The 18396-nt window shown below is 37.3% G+C and overlaps 1 long non-coding RNA gene across 1 annotated transcript in view; it reads right to left on the bottom strand.

Annotated features, from left to right (window-relative positions):
* Nucleotides 1-8976: 8976 nt before the first annotated feature.
* LOC129526356 (uncharacterized) overlaps nucleotides 8977-18396 on the bottom strand; it is a 306307-nt gene continuing 296887 nt past the window's right edge. Inside the window, exons 5-7 of the long non-coding RNA XR_008671027.2 lie at nucleotides 18028-18085; nucleotides 16146-16335; nucleotides 8977-10788 (exon numbers count right to left, since the gene is read on the bottom strand). This is a non-coding gene — a long non-coding RNA (uncharacterized lncRNA). The remainder of the gene's footprint in view (nucleotides 10789-16145; nucleotides 16336-18027; nucleotides 18086-18396) is intronic.

Raw genomic sequence — 18396 nt, forward strand, 5'->3', positions numbered from 1 at the left:
GATTCTAGAAGGCCAAGCATAGAATAGCAGCTAGAAGCTGGAGATCATGGAAGAAATCACAGAGGCTACACAGTATTAGGAAGATAGAAGATGACACTGGTTCCAGCTATAGTGGAGACAATTTGATGAATAGTGAGATTTAGCTAGAGATGCCAGTAGAAACACATTGTAAGGGTAAGACCTAGTTCCTAGGAGTAAGGGTCAGACCTAGTTCCTAGAAGTAAGGGTCATGTCTCTTCTAGGTGTAAGAGGAAAGCTGAAATAATGTACCTTTAAAAAGCCTGAAACTAACCCTTGAAAAAATTAAGATGCACTTGGCTGGATTCAATGGCTCACACCTGCAATCCCAGCACTTTGGGAGGCTGAGGTGGGCAGATCATTTCAGTCCAGGAGTTCGAGACCAGGGTGGGCAACATGGCAAAACATCATCTCTGCAAAAACAATACAGTAATTAGTGGGGTGGTGTGTGAGCCTGTAGCCTCAGCCACTCAGGAGGCTGAGAGGCAGGAGGACCATTGAGCCTGGGAGGTCAAGATTGCAGTGAGCAGTGATCACACCACTGCACTCCAGCCTGGGTGACAGAACAAGACCTTGTCTAAAAAAATAAATACATACATAAATAAAAGATGTGCCTGAATTTAAGGACTTGCCAGAGAATAATTAACAATCTTTGAGGGAAGGTAGTACAATTCAGATAATCTTTAACATATCTTCCACATCTTCCACCGTAGGCATATAAAAAAATAAATAAAGATGAGCTCCTTCCAAGATGACTGACTAGAAGCAGCTGGTGTGTGCTGCTCTCACAAAGAGAAGAAAGAGTGGTGAGTGGACCATCCAGGTGGACACATCGGGATTCATCAAGGAAACAATACACAGAAAACAGAAGAATGAGACAGGACAATCATTCACCCAGAAGTGGCATAGAGCCGGGAGATGGCCCTCACCATGGTTAGTAAGTGAGAGTCCCCAGGGAGTCACACTTCTGCCACAGACCTTTGCAACCCTGGGCCCAGGCGATCCCCCATGACACCCGTGCCCCACCAGGGCCTCTGGACTGACATAGACAGCTGCATGGAGTGTGGGCAGAACTGCCGCTCAGACACACATGAAATCCTTGGAGCTTTTCATCCCCAGGCACCCTGGTACCAATGGCTGCAGCTGCGGCAATGGGGGAGGACAGGCTCTCTTGCATGTCCTCAGAATAGGAACACAATCCATGGGGCTAAGCAGTGGGTGGACTGTGGGGCTCTTCTACACAGCCCGTTGCCAGACTGGCCTGGGATCCTAGCATGGTCACAAGAGTCCCACCTGGGCTCTTGAGGAACAGATCTGTACTTCCCTGGCATGGAACTCCTGGAGGGGACGGGCAGGCTGCTGTTTTTGCTGCTCCACAGCCCTCACTCCTGTTGCCCTCAGTCTTGGGAGTGAGCACAGTGATTGGGGACTAACACAGACCCCCAGCACAGTGTACAGACTTGCAGAAAAGCAGCCAGACTCTTTTCCACATGGGTCCTCACCCCTGCTACTCTTCACTGGGCAGCACCTCTTGACCTTGGCCCCCAGCACAACCAACCTGCCCCCACATGAACGCTTTGTCAGTGATGGCTCTGTGTTTCTCTGAGGAGAAAAATTCAAAAGACAATCTATAAGCCTTCTGCTATTGCAGCTGCAGTGGTATGGCCCTTACTACCTTCAGGCTGGGGAAAGAACGAAGGACTTGGTCCTTACACTGGCCCCTCCAGCACACCACCGCCACCATATGGAGAACAGCCCAGTCTCTCTTCCCCGTAAGCCCCCACTCACCACTGTTCACCAGGCAAAGCCCCTAATTGGGGACAGCAGAGCAGCTGTCCTACCCCCGGGTGAGAATTCCCACTGCTATTGGCTCTATATTTTCCTGAGGTGGGCCTCCCAGAAGCAATTGACATCCCCTCTGTCACTGTCATGGCAGCGGTTCTGCCCTTACTGCACTCAGACTGGGGAAAGAACAAACAGCCTGAGGTCTTCACTCACACTCCTAGCACAACACAGTCATGATATGGAGAGGAGCCCAGTTGTTCCTCCTGGTGAGCCCTTGACCACCTACTTTTCATCAAGTGAAGCCTCCAGCTTGGGCTAGCAGCGTAGCCACCCCACCCACTGGCTGAACATTCTCAGTAGCAATGGCTTGCGTTTCTCTGACGTAGGGCTCCCAGGGACAACGGAAAGCACCTCTCCCACTGCCACTGCAGCGGTACTGCCTTGCTGCCCTTGGACTGGGGAAGGGGCAGAGACCTTGAGTGCTTAACCCACATGTCCAGGAAGTGACAGCTACCCTAAGGAGAGGAGGCCAGTCTGTCTCCTCTGTGAGACCCCTGCCACCCTTGCGCATCACCAGGCAGGGCCTCCAGGCATGGGTTCACAATGTAGCTGCCCCAATCCCAAGCCCATCTCTCCAATTAGTAGTGGCTCTGCATTTCTCTAGGGTGGAGCCCCAAGAGACAAGTGAAAGGCCCTCTGCCACAGCAACTGCCAAGGTCCCTTCCCCTGTTGCCTTCAAGCTGGGGAGGGAAAATGAAGCCTTAGCTCGCCCCTAGCAGCAGTGTGCAGCCCAGGAGTGCCAAGGCCAGACCTTTAGCCAGCACTGGAGTGGGAAAGGGAGCCCACACTTTCAGAGCACTGAGAGGGAGCATGGCTGCAATCATGAAGAAATACAGAGGAGCCACGTGGTGCAGCAAGAGCCCACCTACTGGCCATTACACTTCAGTGCCATCTACTGGATCATAGCCCAAACTCCAACTCCAAAAATGCTTGCTAATATACCCCCCTCTGTGAAAACAACGACAAGATTTCAACAACAAAGACCCTGCACAAAACCTCGGCCCTCAAAAAACATTCAGAAAAGGAGTCTGCACTCAATTACACCACAGTTAAAGGAGCATCAGCCCACACAGATGAGAAAAAACTGGTGCAAGAGCTCTAACAACTAAACTACAGTGTTTTCTTTCCTCCAAATAACTGTACTAGTTCCCAAGGAAGGGTTCTTAACTAGGCAGAAAGGGTGGAAATGACAGAGAGAGAATTCAAAATATGGATAGGAATGAAGGTCATCAAGATTCAGGAGAAAGTCAAAACCCAATCCAAGGAATCTAACAATTACAATAAAACAATACAGGAGTTGAAAGACAAAATGGCCATTATAAGAAAGAACCAAACTGATCTGATAGAGCTAAAAAACACACTAAAGAATTCCTTAATATAATTACAAGTATTAACAGCAGAATAGACCAAGCTGAAGAAAGAATCTCAGAGCTCACAGGCAACATCTCTGAACTCAGTCAGACAAAAATAAGAATAAAGAAGAATGAACAAAACCTCCGAGAAATATGGGATTATGTAGAGACCAAATCTATGACTCATTGGCATCCTTGAAAGAGAGGAGGAGAAAGCAAGCAACTTGGAAAACATATTTCAGGATATCATCTATGAAGACTTCCCCAACATCGCTATGGAGAACAACATTCAAAATCAGGAAATGCAGACAATCCCTGTGAGATTCTATATAAGAAGATCATCCACAAGCCACATGGTCGTCAGATTCTTCAAGGCCAAAACAAAAGAAAAAATGTTAAAGGAAGCTAGAGAGAAGAGGCAGATCACCTACAAAGGAAACCTCATTAGGCTAACAGCAGATCATTCAGCAGAAATCCCACAAGCCAGAAGAGATTAGGAGTGTGTATTCAGCATTATTAAGGAAAAGAAATTTCAACCAAGAAACTCATATCTAGCCAAACTTAGTTTCATTAGTGAAGGAGAAATAAGATCCTATTCAGACAAGCAAATGCTAAGGGAATGCAGTACCACCAGACATGCTCTATAAGAGATCCTGAAGCAAGTGCCAAATATAGAACAGAAAGACTGTTACCACTGCAAAAGCACACTAAAAACGTAGACCATTGACACTGTAAAGCAACCACACAAATAAAGCTGCATAATAACCAGCTAACAGCACAATGACAGGATCAAATCAGCAAATACCAATATTAACCTTGAAAGTGAAGGGGCTAAGTGCCCCAGTGAAAAGTCACAGAGTGGCAAGTTGGATAGAGAGCAAGACCCTGGCCAGGCAGGTGACTCATGCCTGTAATCTCAGCACTTTGGGAAGCCGACACAGGTGAATCAAGAATTCGAGACCAGTCTGGCCAACATGGTGAAACCCCATCATCTCTATTAAAATACAAAAATTAGCCCTGGACATGGTGGTGCTCATCTACAGTCCCAGGTACTAGGGAGGCTGAGGCGGGCGGATCAGTTGAACCCAGGAGGCAGAGGTTGCAGTGAGCTGAGATCATGCCACTGCGCTTCAGCCTAAAAAAAAAAAGGCATGATCCAACTGTGTGCTGTCTTCAACAGACATATCTCACATGGATCCATAGGCTTAAAGTAAAGGGATGAAGAAAAATCTACCAAGCCAATGGAAAACAGAAAATAGCGGGGGTTGACAGTTGAATTTCAGTCAAAACAGACTTTAAACCAACAATGATCAAGAAAGACAAAGGAAGACATTACATAATAGTAAAGGGTTCAATACAACAGAAAGATGTTACTATTGTAAATATATATGCATCCAACACAGGAGAATCCAGATTCATAAAGCAAGTTCTTAGAGACCTATGAAGAGATGTAGATAACTGGACAATAATAGTGGTAGACTTCAACACCCCACAGACAGTATTACACAGATCACTGAGGCAGAAAACTCACAAAAATATCCAGGATTCAAACTCAACATTGACCAAATGGACTCAATACACATCTGTAGAACTCTCCACCAAACAACACCAGAATATATATTCTACTCATCTGCACAGAGCACACACTGCAAAAGAGAAAACACAATTAGCCATAAAATAATCCTCAGGAAATCAAAAACAAACAAACAAAAACAAAATCATACAAATCACACTCTCAAACCATAGCACAATAAAAATAGAAATTATTACTTAAAAAACCCTCAAAACCATAAAATTATATGGAAATTTTTAAAAGCCCTGCTTTTGAATGACCTTTGTATAAACAATAAAGTCAAAGCAGAAATCAAGAAATTTTTTGAAGTTAAGAAGAATAAAGATACAACATACCAGAATCTCTGAGACACAGTAAAAGCAGTGTTAAGAGGGGTGTTTATACTGCTAAATGCCACATCAAAAAGTTAGAAAGACCTCCAATTAATAATCTCACAGCACACTTAGAAGAACTAGAGAAATCAGAGCAAGCAACCTCAAAGCTAGTAGAAGACAAGGATTAACAAAAATCAAAGCTGAATGGAAGGATATTGAGAAGCAGAAAACTGTACAAAAGTTCAACAAATATAAGAATTGATCCTTTGAAGGAATAGATTAGATAGATAGACCCCTAGTCAGAATACTAAAGAAAAAAGGGGGAAGATCCAAATAAACAAAATCAGAAATGACAAAGTGAACACTACCACTAACCCTACAAAAATACAAAAAGCCCCTAGAAACTACTATGAACACCTAAATGCACACGAGATAGAAAACCTAGAAGAAACTGATAAATTCCTGAAAACATACAACCTCCCAAGATTGCACCAAGAAGAAATTAAAACCCTGAACAGACCAATAATGAGTTCTGAAATTTAATCAGTAATAAAAAGCCTACCAACCAGAAAAATCCCAGGACCAGATGGATTCACAGCTGAATTCTACCAGACGTATTAAGAAGACCTGGTATAATCCCTACTGTGAATATTCCAAAACATTTAGGAGGAAGAATTCCTCTCTAATTCATTCTATGAGCCCAGCATCCTTCTGATACCAAAACTTGGCAGACAAACAACAATAAAGAAAACTACAAGCCAATATTCCTGATGAACAAAGATGTAAAAATCCTCAACAAAATATTAGCAAACTGAATTCAGCAGCACATTGAAAAGCTAAATGACCACAATCTCTTAAGCTTTATTCTTGGGAGGCAAGGTTGGTTCAATAGAGGCAAATCAATCAATGTAATTCATTATATAAACAAAACTAGAAACAAAAATCACATGATCATCTCAATAGATGCAGAAAGGGCTTTTGATAAAATTCAATGTCCCTTCATGTTAAAAACTCTCAACAAAGTAAGCATCAAAGGCACATACTCAAATAATAAGAGCCATTTATGAAAAATTCACAGCCAACATCATCCTGAATGGGCAAAAGCTGGAAGCATTCCTCTTGAAAACTAAAACAAGACAAGAATGCCCTCTCTTATTATATTTATTAAACATACTATTGGAAGTCCTAAGCAGAATAATTGGCCAAAAGAAAAGAAAAGAAAGCATCCAAATGGGATAATAGAAAGTCAAATAATCCCCTTTTGCAGACGATATGATTCTATACCTAGAAAACCAAATAGTCCCTACCCAAAACCTCCTTGATTTGATAAACAATTTCAGCAATGTTTCAGGATTCAAAATTAGTGTTCAAAAAGTAGCATTCCTATATAGCAACAATATCCAAGCTGAGAGCCAAATCAAGAACACAATCGCATTCACAATGGCCATAAAAACAATAAAATACCCAGGAATATAGCTATGCAGGGAGGTGAAACGTGTTTACAATGAGAATTACAAAACACTGCTCAAATAAATCAGAGATGATGCAAACAAATGGAAAATCCCCCCATGCTTATGGATAAGAAGAATCAATATTGTTAAAATGGCCATAATGTCTAGAGCAATTTACAGACTCAATGCTTTTCCTATCAAACTACTAATGACATTTTTCATAGAACTAGAAAAAAAAAACTATTTAAAAATTCATGTAGAACCAAAAAAGATCCCAAATAGCAAAGGCAATAGTAAGCAAAAAGAAAAATGCTAGAAGCATCCTGTTACCCAACTTTAAACTATACTACAAGGCTACAGTAACCAAACAGCATGGGTTTGGTACAAAAATAGAAATGTAAATCAATGGAACAGAATAGAGAGCTCAGAAATAATGCCACACGCCTACAACCATTTAGATTACCTTTGACAAAGCTGACAAAAACAAGCAATGGGGAACGGAGTCCCTATGCGATAAATGGTGTGGGATAACTGACTAGCCATATGCAGAAGACTGAAACTGGATCCCTTCCTTACACCATATACACAAATCAATTCAAGATGGATTGAAGACTTAAATGTAAAACATAAGACTATTAAAATGCTGGAAGATAATCTAGGAAATAGCATTCTGGGCATAGGCCCTAGCAAAGATTTCATGACAAAGATACAAAAAGCAATTGTAAAAACAACAACCAAAAAAGGACACATGAGACCTAATTAAAGAGTTTCAGCACAGCAAAAGAAACTACCAACAGAATGATATGATTTGACTCTGTGTCCCTACCCAATTCTCATGTCAAATTATAGTTTTCTCAGTGTTGGAGGAGAGGCCTGGTGGGAGGTGATTGGATCATAGGGGCAAACATCCCCCTTGCTGTTCTCATGACAGTGAGTTCTCATGAGATCTGGTGGTTTAAAAGTGTGTGGCACTTACCGCTTCACTCTCTTCTTCCTGCTTCTGTCATGTAAGATGTGCCTTCTTCCTCTTCACTTTCCACCATGATTGTAAGTTTCCTGAGACCTCCCCAGCCATGTTTCCTGTACAGCCTGCAGAACTATAAGTCAATTAAACCTCTTTTCTTTATAAATTACTCAGTCTCAGGTAGTTCTTTATAGCAACGCAAGGATAGACAAATACATAAACACACAACCTGTAGAATGATGAAAAATATTTGCAAACTATGCATTCAAAAAAGGTGTAATATCTAGAATCAATAAGAAAAGCAAATTAACAAGCAAAAAAACAACCCCATTAAAGAGTGGGCAAAGACACTACTCAAAAGAAGACATACATGTGACCAACAAGCATATAAAAAATTCTTAATGTCACTAATCATTAGAGAAATGCAAATCAAAACCACAGTGAGATACCATCTCACACCTGTCAGAAGGACTATTATTAAAAAGTCAAAAAATAACAGTTGCAGCTAAGGTTGTGGAGAAAAGGGAGCACTTACACACTGTTGCTGGGAACATAAATTAGTTTAGCCATTGCAGAAAGCAGTTCAGAGATCTCTCAAAGAACTTAACACAGAATGACCAGTTGATCCAACAATTCCATTATTGGGTATGTACTGAAAGGAATATAAATCATTCCACCATGAAGACACATTTATATGTTCACTGCAGCACTAATCACAATTGCAAAGACATGGAATCAACCTAGATGCCCATTATTAGTGCGCTGGATAAAGAAAAAGTGATAAATATACACCATGGAATAGTATGCAGTTATAAAAAAGCATGAAATCATATCCTTTTCAGAAACATGTATGCTGCAGGAGACCATTATCTCAAGCAAACTAATGTAGAAACAGAGAACAAAATACCACGTTCTCATTTATAAGTGGAAGCTAACCGTTCAGAACACATGGACACAAGGAAGAGAATGTTAGACACCAAGGCCTACTTAAGTGACGACAGTGAGAGTGGGGAAAGGATTGAAAAACTGCCTATTGGGTACCATGCTTATTACCTGGGTGACAAAATAATCTATACCTCAAAACTTCATGACATGCTATTTACCTAGATAACAAACCTGTTCATGTACCCTTGAACCTAAAATAAAAGTTTAAAATAATCCTGAAAGTAGGTAACTAAAGTTTAGAGAAAAACTATAAAGGAGATCAAGAGATAATCTAGTTAATGGAATTGAAATAAAAAGTATTCAAAATAACTCCACTTATATATTATAAAATTTAAAATATTAAAATATTAAATATTTAATAAAATAACATTAAAATATTAATATTATTTAATAAAATAACATTAAAATAATATTAAAATTTTAATACTAATTATTTTAATATTGAAATTAAAATTAAAAAAATTTAATATTAAAAATTAGGTACAACAGAATAAAGAATTAGTGACCCCAAAGATAAGTCAATAAAAATTTTACATACTGAAGCAGGGAAGAAAACAGTAACATAAAGTAAGAGATATTTGGAACATGATAAAATAGTTTGAATTATAGTTATTGCTCAGAAAGAGAGAACATGGAATAGGAACAATATTTGATAAAGTATTTGTCTAGAATTTTTCAAATCAGATAAAATTATCAATTCACGTTTATAAAGCGCAGTGAAACTCATTTGCACACATATAAAGATGACCACATCTAGATATGTCCTAGTCAAATTGCTGAATATCAAAGACAAAGGGAAACATTTTAAAGCAGTTAGAAAATCATAGTATCTTCAAAGGAAAATCAAGACTGATGTTTAAATTTTTGTCAAAAACGATGGAAGCTGGAAGATAAGTGAATGATATCTTTAAAATATTAAAAGTAAATATAAACCCCTCAAAATCTATACTCTGTGAAAATATCCTTCAAAATGAAAAAACATTCTTTTATTCTATCATATTCTTTTAGCATATAATAGAGACAATCATATGCTAAAGGAATTCACAACTTGCAGATCTTCTCTAAAATGAATACTAAAGGACTGAAACAAAGGAATCCCAGGTGAAAGTACAGATGTGTGTAGGTATATGTAAATCAATACTAGGGAAAAAATACATGTAGTATGGGATTCATAAAATGTATAGTAAAATACAAGACAATGGGATGCTGAAAAATAGTACTAAATTGCTTTTGCATTTGGGGGAAAGTGGTAAAATACTGAAATTAGATAATAATAAATCAAGATTTCATTTTTTCTTATTTTGAGTTAACACGTAATATTGTACATATTTGTAGGATACAGAGTGATGTTTTGATGCGTGTGTGCAATGTGTAATAATCAACTCAGAGTAGTAAGAATGTCCAGCACTTCAAACATTCAAAGTTCTCTCTTCCTGCTATTGGAAAATATGGTAGATTATGGTTAACTATAGTCACCCTACAGTGCTATGGCACACTGGAACTTTCTCTCCATCTAGACAATTTTGTGTCTGTTAACCAACTTCTAGCTATCTTCTCCTCCTCCCTACCATTCCAAGCCTCTAATACTAAACAATTCTACCCTCTACTTTTATAAGCTGAGCTTCTTTAAGCGCTCACATATAAGTGAGAACAGGTGGTATTTATCTTTCTGTGCCTGACTTATTTCACTGAACATAATGCCCCCCCAGGCTCACCCATGTTGCTGTGAATGACAAGATTTCCTTCATTTTTAGGCTTAATGGTATCCCACTGTGTATATAACACATTTTCTTCATCCATTTCCGTGTTGATGCTCACAGGTCGATTCTATTAATGATTTTCAATGATTAATTTTTAAATCTCTGTGATAGCCATATACACAAAAAATAAAAAGTTACAATTAAGAAGCAAGAAAACAATGGTGCCTTGCATGTTGATATTTTTCTTTTTCTCCAACTGCTTATTGCCACCATCTTCAATGTTTACCTCAACAGATGATTATTATGATGTGTTCCCAGTAGATATGCCTCATATTCACAAAAGGTATCTGGATTTTAGCATCTGCTGTCTTAGCATCTCTCCAAAGTATAACCATCATTTGTAGTGTTTGGAGTATGCTTCTCCAAGGTCCGTGAAGTTCCATTCTACTAGCACAAAATGAAGAGTGAAGTTGTTGTCTTATAGAAACCACTGCTACTGAACAGATAGTTATGTCTGGAATTTCAACATACTAAATAAACCTGTGTTTCCACATAGAGGTGGGTAACGTTGCTCAAGTTACTCTCCACATAAGCAGAACATATGTCTCAATGACAATCCACTCTCCCTTTAAAAAAAATGAGAACAGAGCTATTAGTTTTAACTTGCATACTCTTCTCTTTCTAGGACTCATGCAAATGCACAGGGTATATTGGTATGAAAACACATCAGATAGAGTGGTTTTAAACCAGGAGCAATTTTACCCCTAGGATATTGTTACCGGAATCAAATGTGTAGAGGCCAGGAATTCTGCTAAGCATTCTACAATGTACAGAACAGCTTCCCTCAACAAAGTGTTACTGGTCCAAAATGTTAACAGTGCCCAAGCTGAGAAACTATAATTACAACAATATCATGTTTTACCGTGAAATCCTTCTGGTCTAGGCTTCAGTGGATTAGTTCCACTCTTAGAGGTGGCTTTGGATTAGTTCCAATCTTAGAGGTTCATCATTCTCTTAATACAAAGACATATCTAAATGAGCCCTTCACACTAGGATTTAACTAGTTCTGCTTTATCACCTGTAAGTATAAAAATATCTATACATTTTACTTATGCTTAGCAGCATTGTCATTGAGATATCCTTGTTAAATATACTATGTGAAATTAATACAATATAATAATTCAGCTAAAATTGTGTGCCCTTTCAACAAGCACTTATACTTCTTTTTGTCTATAAGCAATGGTTGATTAATTAAATTTAAGTAACATTTTGTTGAAAAACTATAATTCATTTCCAGCTGTCTAAATCAATGTTTCAAAAAAGAGTAAGAAAAGTTGATAATAGGAAAACAATAGGGTGTAGTAGGTTAGTGTGCAGAATTATGGAGGGCAATAGACACTCTACATGACCTTGGAAAACTTTGTTTACACTCTGAATTATTATTTCTTTTGTGTAAAGTAAAACTATCTATTCATTACAGCAGAGTAGGGATGGAGTTGTCTTTTAAAATAATCATTTCATAATAAAGGGACAATAAAAGCACAAGATCCCTGTGAGGAAATTGCAAATTTCAGTTATCTTCAGTTGCCAGGGTGAGCAAGAGGCTCACTCTTAACCCAAGGCAACTTTGAGTCATGAACTATTAGGCTTATGTGAGACGTTTACTTTTGGGATTTGATTATTCTTTGTGTATATTCTCTTTTTTCATCTATTTCCAACTGTTTTTCTCATTTACTCTTTATCCATCCTATAACTCTTATTCACTGCTAGTTTAAACTTTTACCTTGCTTTGGATTATATACAACATAACATAGGTTTTCCAGTTTTTCTCATGACTGTTGAGCTACTGATCTCAGTATGAACTCTTTTTCTCTCTTAATAATTTATGGTTCAACAATTTTCGAGACAAATAAATGTCACTATTCCAGCTTATATTTTAGCAAAATGTAGCATCACTGGTGACTGGCTAGTGTTTGATTGAATGTCATTGAGTCACAAATCCACAACTGAGCCAACCAGCAGAGGCCTGGGCGTGGGTAGGTGGGAAGATATGCTCATAGAACACCATTGTCTTCTCTGGCTGCCACTTGATTGGGAAGTGGGGGGTTGTGGGTTATTGGTAGGATCACATTTTCTTGGAATTGTCTTATTAGGTATCTTTGATTATTCACAGGTATCTGGAATGACTGTTAAATGAAGTAATCTATTAAGTTATAAGTCCAGCCATACTAGTCACCCAGTCAATGTTCTTTTTTTCTTATTACTATTATCATGATGATAATAATTGTTACTGGATACATATTTTATTAAAAGCTATTATAAAAAATACTTATTATGACAAATGTGTAGTTTCTTATAAAGGAGTTGGCATTTTCTTTAATGCCTAAGAATGAACTTAAGAGTACATTTTATATCCTCATGTATTTTATATCCATTGCAAATTAGAAAACTTAACAGTGTGATTATTTCATGTTTGTTTTTTTTTTTTTTTTGAGATGGGGTCTCACTCTGTCACCCAGGCTGGAGTGCAGTGATGCGATCTCTGCTCACTGCAACCCCTGCCTCCCAGGTTCAAGCGATTCTCCTGCCTCAGCCTCTCAAGTAGTGGGGACTAAAGGTGCATGCCACCATGCCCAGCTAATTTTTTGTATTTTTAGTACAAATGGGATTTCACTGTGTTAGCCAGGATCGTCTCAATCTCCTGAACTCATGATCCGCCCACCTTGGCCTCCCAAAGTGTTGGGATTACAGGCATGAGCCACCGCATCGGGCCTATTCCATGTATTTCTTTACCTATCCATAAGAAGTTGTGCCTACCCCTTAACACATATGATTTGTAGTAGGTGTTATTAATTTTTGAGGCATTTTTAGAAATACCTCTCTCTAGATTAGTTTGTAAATATATACATAAAGAAAAGCTTTTTTCAAATGATTCTTCCAGGAAAAAAAAATCAATTTCTAATTATAGAATAAAAACACAAAGGATAACTCACAGAGGAAAGAAGGCATAGCATGCTCATGTTGGTGAATAAACATTTTCATATACATAAGTCAGCCAGCTCAAAGTTGAACTGAATCCTGTAGACAGTGGAAGCAACTCCCTACAGCTATGTCTATACTTAGGAAATCCTGCTTTTATACCTACAAAGCCCTATGTTTTCCTTACTCTGCCCCTCAAAACTACTGATAGTCTGACGACCTTCTGTGGAATGTTTGCAACTTCCCTACACTGTTCTACCCACCAATCAGCCATTAGACATATAATATATAATGCAAGAGAAAATCTACTTACGGAGATCCTTCATTAGTTTATTGGCAGTTTGCAGTTCACTGAAGGAAGCTTGGGTTCTGACACTAGAATCTCCTTCCTTCTTATTTAGGTGTATGACATTGGCAAAGCTATGTAATCTATCTGAGATTCAGGGCTTTTTTAAACCTATCAAATAATTTGTTTTATAAAAACCAAATATATAAACATATAAAATTTCCAGCCTTCTGTAGGTTTCCTTCTTTTTACTTTTTAAGTATTTGTCTGAGAAGAAAATGTAAAACTGATATTTCTCAAAGGAAGTCTTGCCTGTTAAAAGCTGTGGGGTTCCTACCAAATGACTGTAGAAACTACCAGAGGTGAGGGTGGGTAATAGTTTGGACACAATTGCCCAACTTTATAAGTCAACAGTAATCTCTTTATGATCACAAAATCTTGACATTTTAAATATTCTCCAGGATTTTTTGAGATAGCCTCAAATCTTTTCACTTTAGTAATAAAGCTTTGTTGTTCTATTGCATTTCAAGTCCAGCTAAAGCACCAACATGAGCTAAGTGCATCACTCTTTTCATTTTCTTTTAAACAGTGAGGGCTCTGAGTAGCTATTAGTGTACTGATACGACTATCTTGTTTTATCATGACCTTTGACATGTTTTGCTTTAAACAGATCCTCTAGATATCAACTCAAAAATAAAAAGTATAACTCATAAGGGAAAAATCTACCCTTTTTGGAGAGACTTTGTCATTGCTTCATTAGCCATCCTGCATTCCTAGTGTATCAAAAATGTAATACAGTTTGTGAAAAAAATTAAGCTATTTAACATTTTAAGAAAATATGTATGAAATAAAGTAGGTTACATGTTTATTTTAAATGATTATAATTCATCATACATTTCAATGATATGAAGAGAAGGAATGGCAGAATGGCATCCTACACAGACTCTTGAGTCCTATTTAATGGGTTTGAAACCAGACTTCCACCACATGCTAGCATGTTGGACAAGTGAATTCAACCCTGCTGTTCCAATTGCCTCATCTGTAAAATGGGAGCAGTTATAAGATCCATTTAATGTTATCATGAGGATCAAATGAGGTAATAATATAAAGTACTTAGCAAAGTGCTTAGAACATGGTAAGTGCTCATTAATTTCTGCTTTTATAATTTCTGTTAATATTAACACTAGTACTACCAGCATGCTAAATATGAGAAGTTTTTCCAAAGAGCAGAAACTCAATGTATTCTGACTATGAAAGGTAAAGATTTTTCCCTATCCTTAAAATGATGTCACTTTCTTCTAGCATTATGTAAAGTAGAATTATTTGAAAATATGCTGAGATTTTAGATGTTTTATATGAATGAATATTAATCTTTCACTAAGTGCTTTATTTTTTCCAAATAATTTTTTAACTCCAAGTTTAATTTTTCACTATAGCTCATATATCCTGAGAAAATATGAATACTAATATGTCACATTATTTTTAAAATTATGACATGTGAAATAAAAAATTTCAAATTATGGCAGAATATGCACTTGATCTCAATGCCATTTTGAAATAAATGCCCAGAATTTCATTTAATGAATCCACTGTATTATCACTCTTTTTCACAATTTCTTTCTTGTGTCTCAACATTTTGTATGATTCATGAAAACATAGGTGTATTTCTACTATAAAAAAGAAGGCATGTATACATATGTTGGTTTATACTTAGCCAAGGCCTTGAAAAAAAAAATCAAGGAGGTAAAATCAATCAAACACACACACACACACACACACACACACCTGTATGAATAAAAAGGCGTTCGTTTGCTTGTTTGCCTTGCATTTTTTCAAGAGCTGCCTTAAGGCTTCATTTTTCTTTCTATGCAATTGATTTATCCATCAAAATTACTAGATCACTAAGCTTTTAATTTTCTAAGAATCTCTGGATTTGGCTGTATATATGCATTTGACTTCAAACATTTAATTAATAAAGACAATTAGAAACACACATATTAATTGGACTTCCAGCACTTATGTTACCTGATTTGTAATAATATAATGGTTTTAAATAATGTAAGAAACAAGATAGGTTATTTTAAAATTTCTCTTTTTCACTATTTATTAATACAATATAAAGTAATTAAAGATATGTTAAAGTATTAGCCACCTCTAATGTGTAGCAGTTTTGTAAAGTCTGCTGCCTAATTCACATGTTTGGCAGGTTTATGTATTACACATGTGCAGTTTTCTCATATGCACAATATATGTTTTATGTAGTGTTTTTTCTTTGCTTTAACATCTATCTGTGAGACTTTACTTAGATAAATATTTTAATCCAAATTTCAAATAGTTACTAAAAATCAATATTTGATTAACATATTATGATCCATTGAAGTAAGCAACTAAGTCTTAGGTCTGGCGGTTGCCTCATATGTCACTACAGTCCTATATATAGCACTTACAGGGAGCTTAACTAGCATATGTGTACAATTGCCTGCATTCTATATTTTTACCCTTCAATATACATTCTACCTTTTGACATTGCGTCCAAATTTTCATATATGTTAGTATCTTTATAACTGATAGATTAAATACATTTGTTGTTTGTAACAGAAACTTTGTGAAATTATGTTCCCTTAGAGGTGAACATGCCATAAATATTCACTGCATGTTCTTGTCATCTTATCTCCTTTTCAATCTTTTTTTTTTTAACATCACCCTTTTCCTTCTTACCTTCCCTCCACTCCTGGGGTTTATAGGTGTGTCAGCCTCAAAGCTCAGCACAGGTAGTGAGGGGAGAGGGGCAACACAATATCCCAGTACATCATAAGGTTGGAGGCTGAGGGGAAAGTTGTGCTGTAGAGGACTTGGAGGCAATGCTCTGAAGCCAAGGAAGCAGACAGGTGCATGGAAAAGATGGGGCCTGTGAAGGACATGGCCAAAGAGATGCCAAAATATTTGTGAGTATACATAAGTATTCACAATGTATACTTATTGTACTTTGTACTTATTGTAAGTATATTGATGGTGTGGGAATCAGGTTTATCACTGTTGTCTGAGAATAGATTCATAATTATGGCAAAGGAAGATGGTTGAAAAGAACCCCAATGTGTTACATTGAAATTATAAATATTGATATGAACTCATGAGCTTTATGTATACATACACAGACACGAATACACACAGACAAATAGAAATGGTTATATATGTATGTGTATAAAAGTCTATACATAATAGACTTTTATTATTTGAAGTATTATGTTCTATAAAAGTTGCTGTGAAAATGGAATTAGCAGAAACTAAAACCATTGTTTTTAGGGAAAATATAGAGTTAGGTTCCTGTGAGGCTCTGGTCACATTTTTGTCAGCTGATCATTACATAACCTTGTTTTAGGTGTCTTTCTGCTTAAAGACACTTTATTGAATATATATTGTTGATTCATAGTCAACAACAGCACTATAGCTCGTACCTGAATGGAGTTTATCTAACATGTTTTCTCTGTAAGTCATATCACAGGCTTCTTGTCTTTACGAACATTAGACAGCACTTCAGCACTACCCTGGGGGTCCATTTTAAATAGCAAAATCACCAAAAAATCAAGTTGTGAAAAATGTAGCACTAAACAGATCACAAAGGGGACACTTGTTTATAGTATGGAAACAAGAAGGGAGAAAATTGCCTTAGCTGATCTCAGCTGGGAACACCATCATGGGGTGTCTCAAATTTTTTGTCACTTTGAGCACGTCCATGAATAAAGCAAAAGCATCATGAGTAGTGATTTTGGGGTTTCAAATAAATTTTAGCAAGGAAGTGGATTCACAAATACAACACCCAAGAGCAGTAAGAATCAAACTGTATATCTGCATATCTAGCTATTTGTACATATTTCTCAGTTCCGTCTATTGGGAGGGCATAGAAGCACTGAGCACATCTAGTTTCTGGGTATTGGTATCTAAATACCATCCTCTACTAAAAGGAGCAGGCAGCCTTGCAGAAATGGCTGATTTCAAAATGGGTTCAAGAGATTCTCCTGCCTCAGCCTCCCGAGTAGCTGGGATTACAGGCATGAGCTACCACACCTGGCTAATTTTTTGTATTTTTAGTAGAGACGGGGTTTTACCGTGTTGGTCAGGCTGGTCTGAAACTCCTGACCTCAGGTGATCTGCTCGCCTTGGCCTCCCAAAGTGCTGGGATTACAAGCATGAGCCACTGTGCCCAGCCTAGACATTCCTTATTATATCATTCCAGTCCTATGGTTCTCATGGGCTGTCCCATTTTAACACATGACACCATTACATGAGTTCATTGCCCAAAGCCGAGCAGCAGACCCAGATAGGAACATCATATAGATTTTCTGAGTATTTTAAAACTGAAATAGGGGTGCTTCCAAAATAGCAAATGCTGTGAGTCATGAGGTCTGAGAGTTCTTAGTTATATGATCCTTAATATGTGCAAAACACATGCCAGAATTAGAGATTTCTAAACAATATCAAAGACATAGGTAGATGATAGAGGTAGATTCCTGTGGTGTCTGAAATTCTTGTCCCGTTGATGCTAAGGCTTAGCTGCATCCTTACTCTTCCCAAAATTTGTTTACTTAATTCCCCCATTTACCTTGTAAGCTAATAAATTTCTGCTTTGCCGAAGCCAATGCAGATGAAGTTTCTGTCATCTGCAAAAAAAAAAAAAAATAGTTTTGGTTAATAAAATTATCATCATCTTCATCATTCTACTTATCATAAAGAGCAAGCCTGTCAAATATTTTTGAGGTAATGAAATCTTCAGAAACTGTTTTCTTGGTTAAAATTCAGGCATATCGAGAGAATAGCTATAAAATGTAGCATTTTTGTAAATATTATGTGAAAACGTAAAATAATATTATTACTTTTCACAGACAAAGAAACAACAATTTAGAGATATTTCAGAGAAAAGAAGTAAAAATTTAATGATCTGCAAATTTTATTCCCACTGGAGTCTAACAAT

This window comes from Gorilla gorilla, chromosome 14 (assembly GCF_029281585.2).
Source record: "Gorilla gorilla gorilla isolate KB3781 chromosome 14, NHGRI_mGorGor1-v2.1_pri, whole genome shotgun sequence".
NCBI classification, from domain to species: domain Eukaryota; kingdom Metazoa; phylum Chordata; class Mammalia; order Primates; family Hominidae; genus Gorilla; species Gorilla gorilla.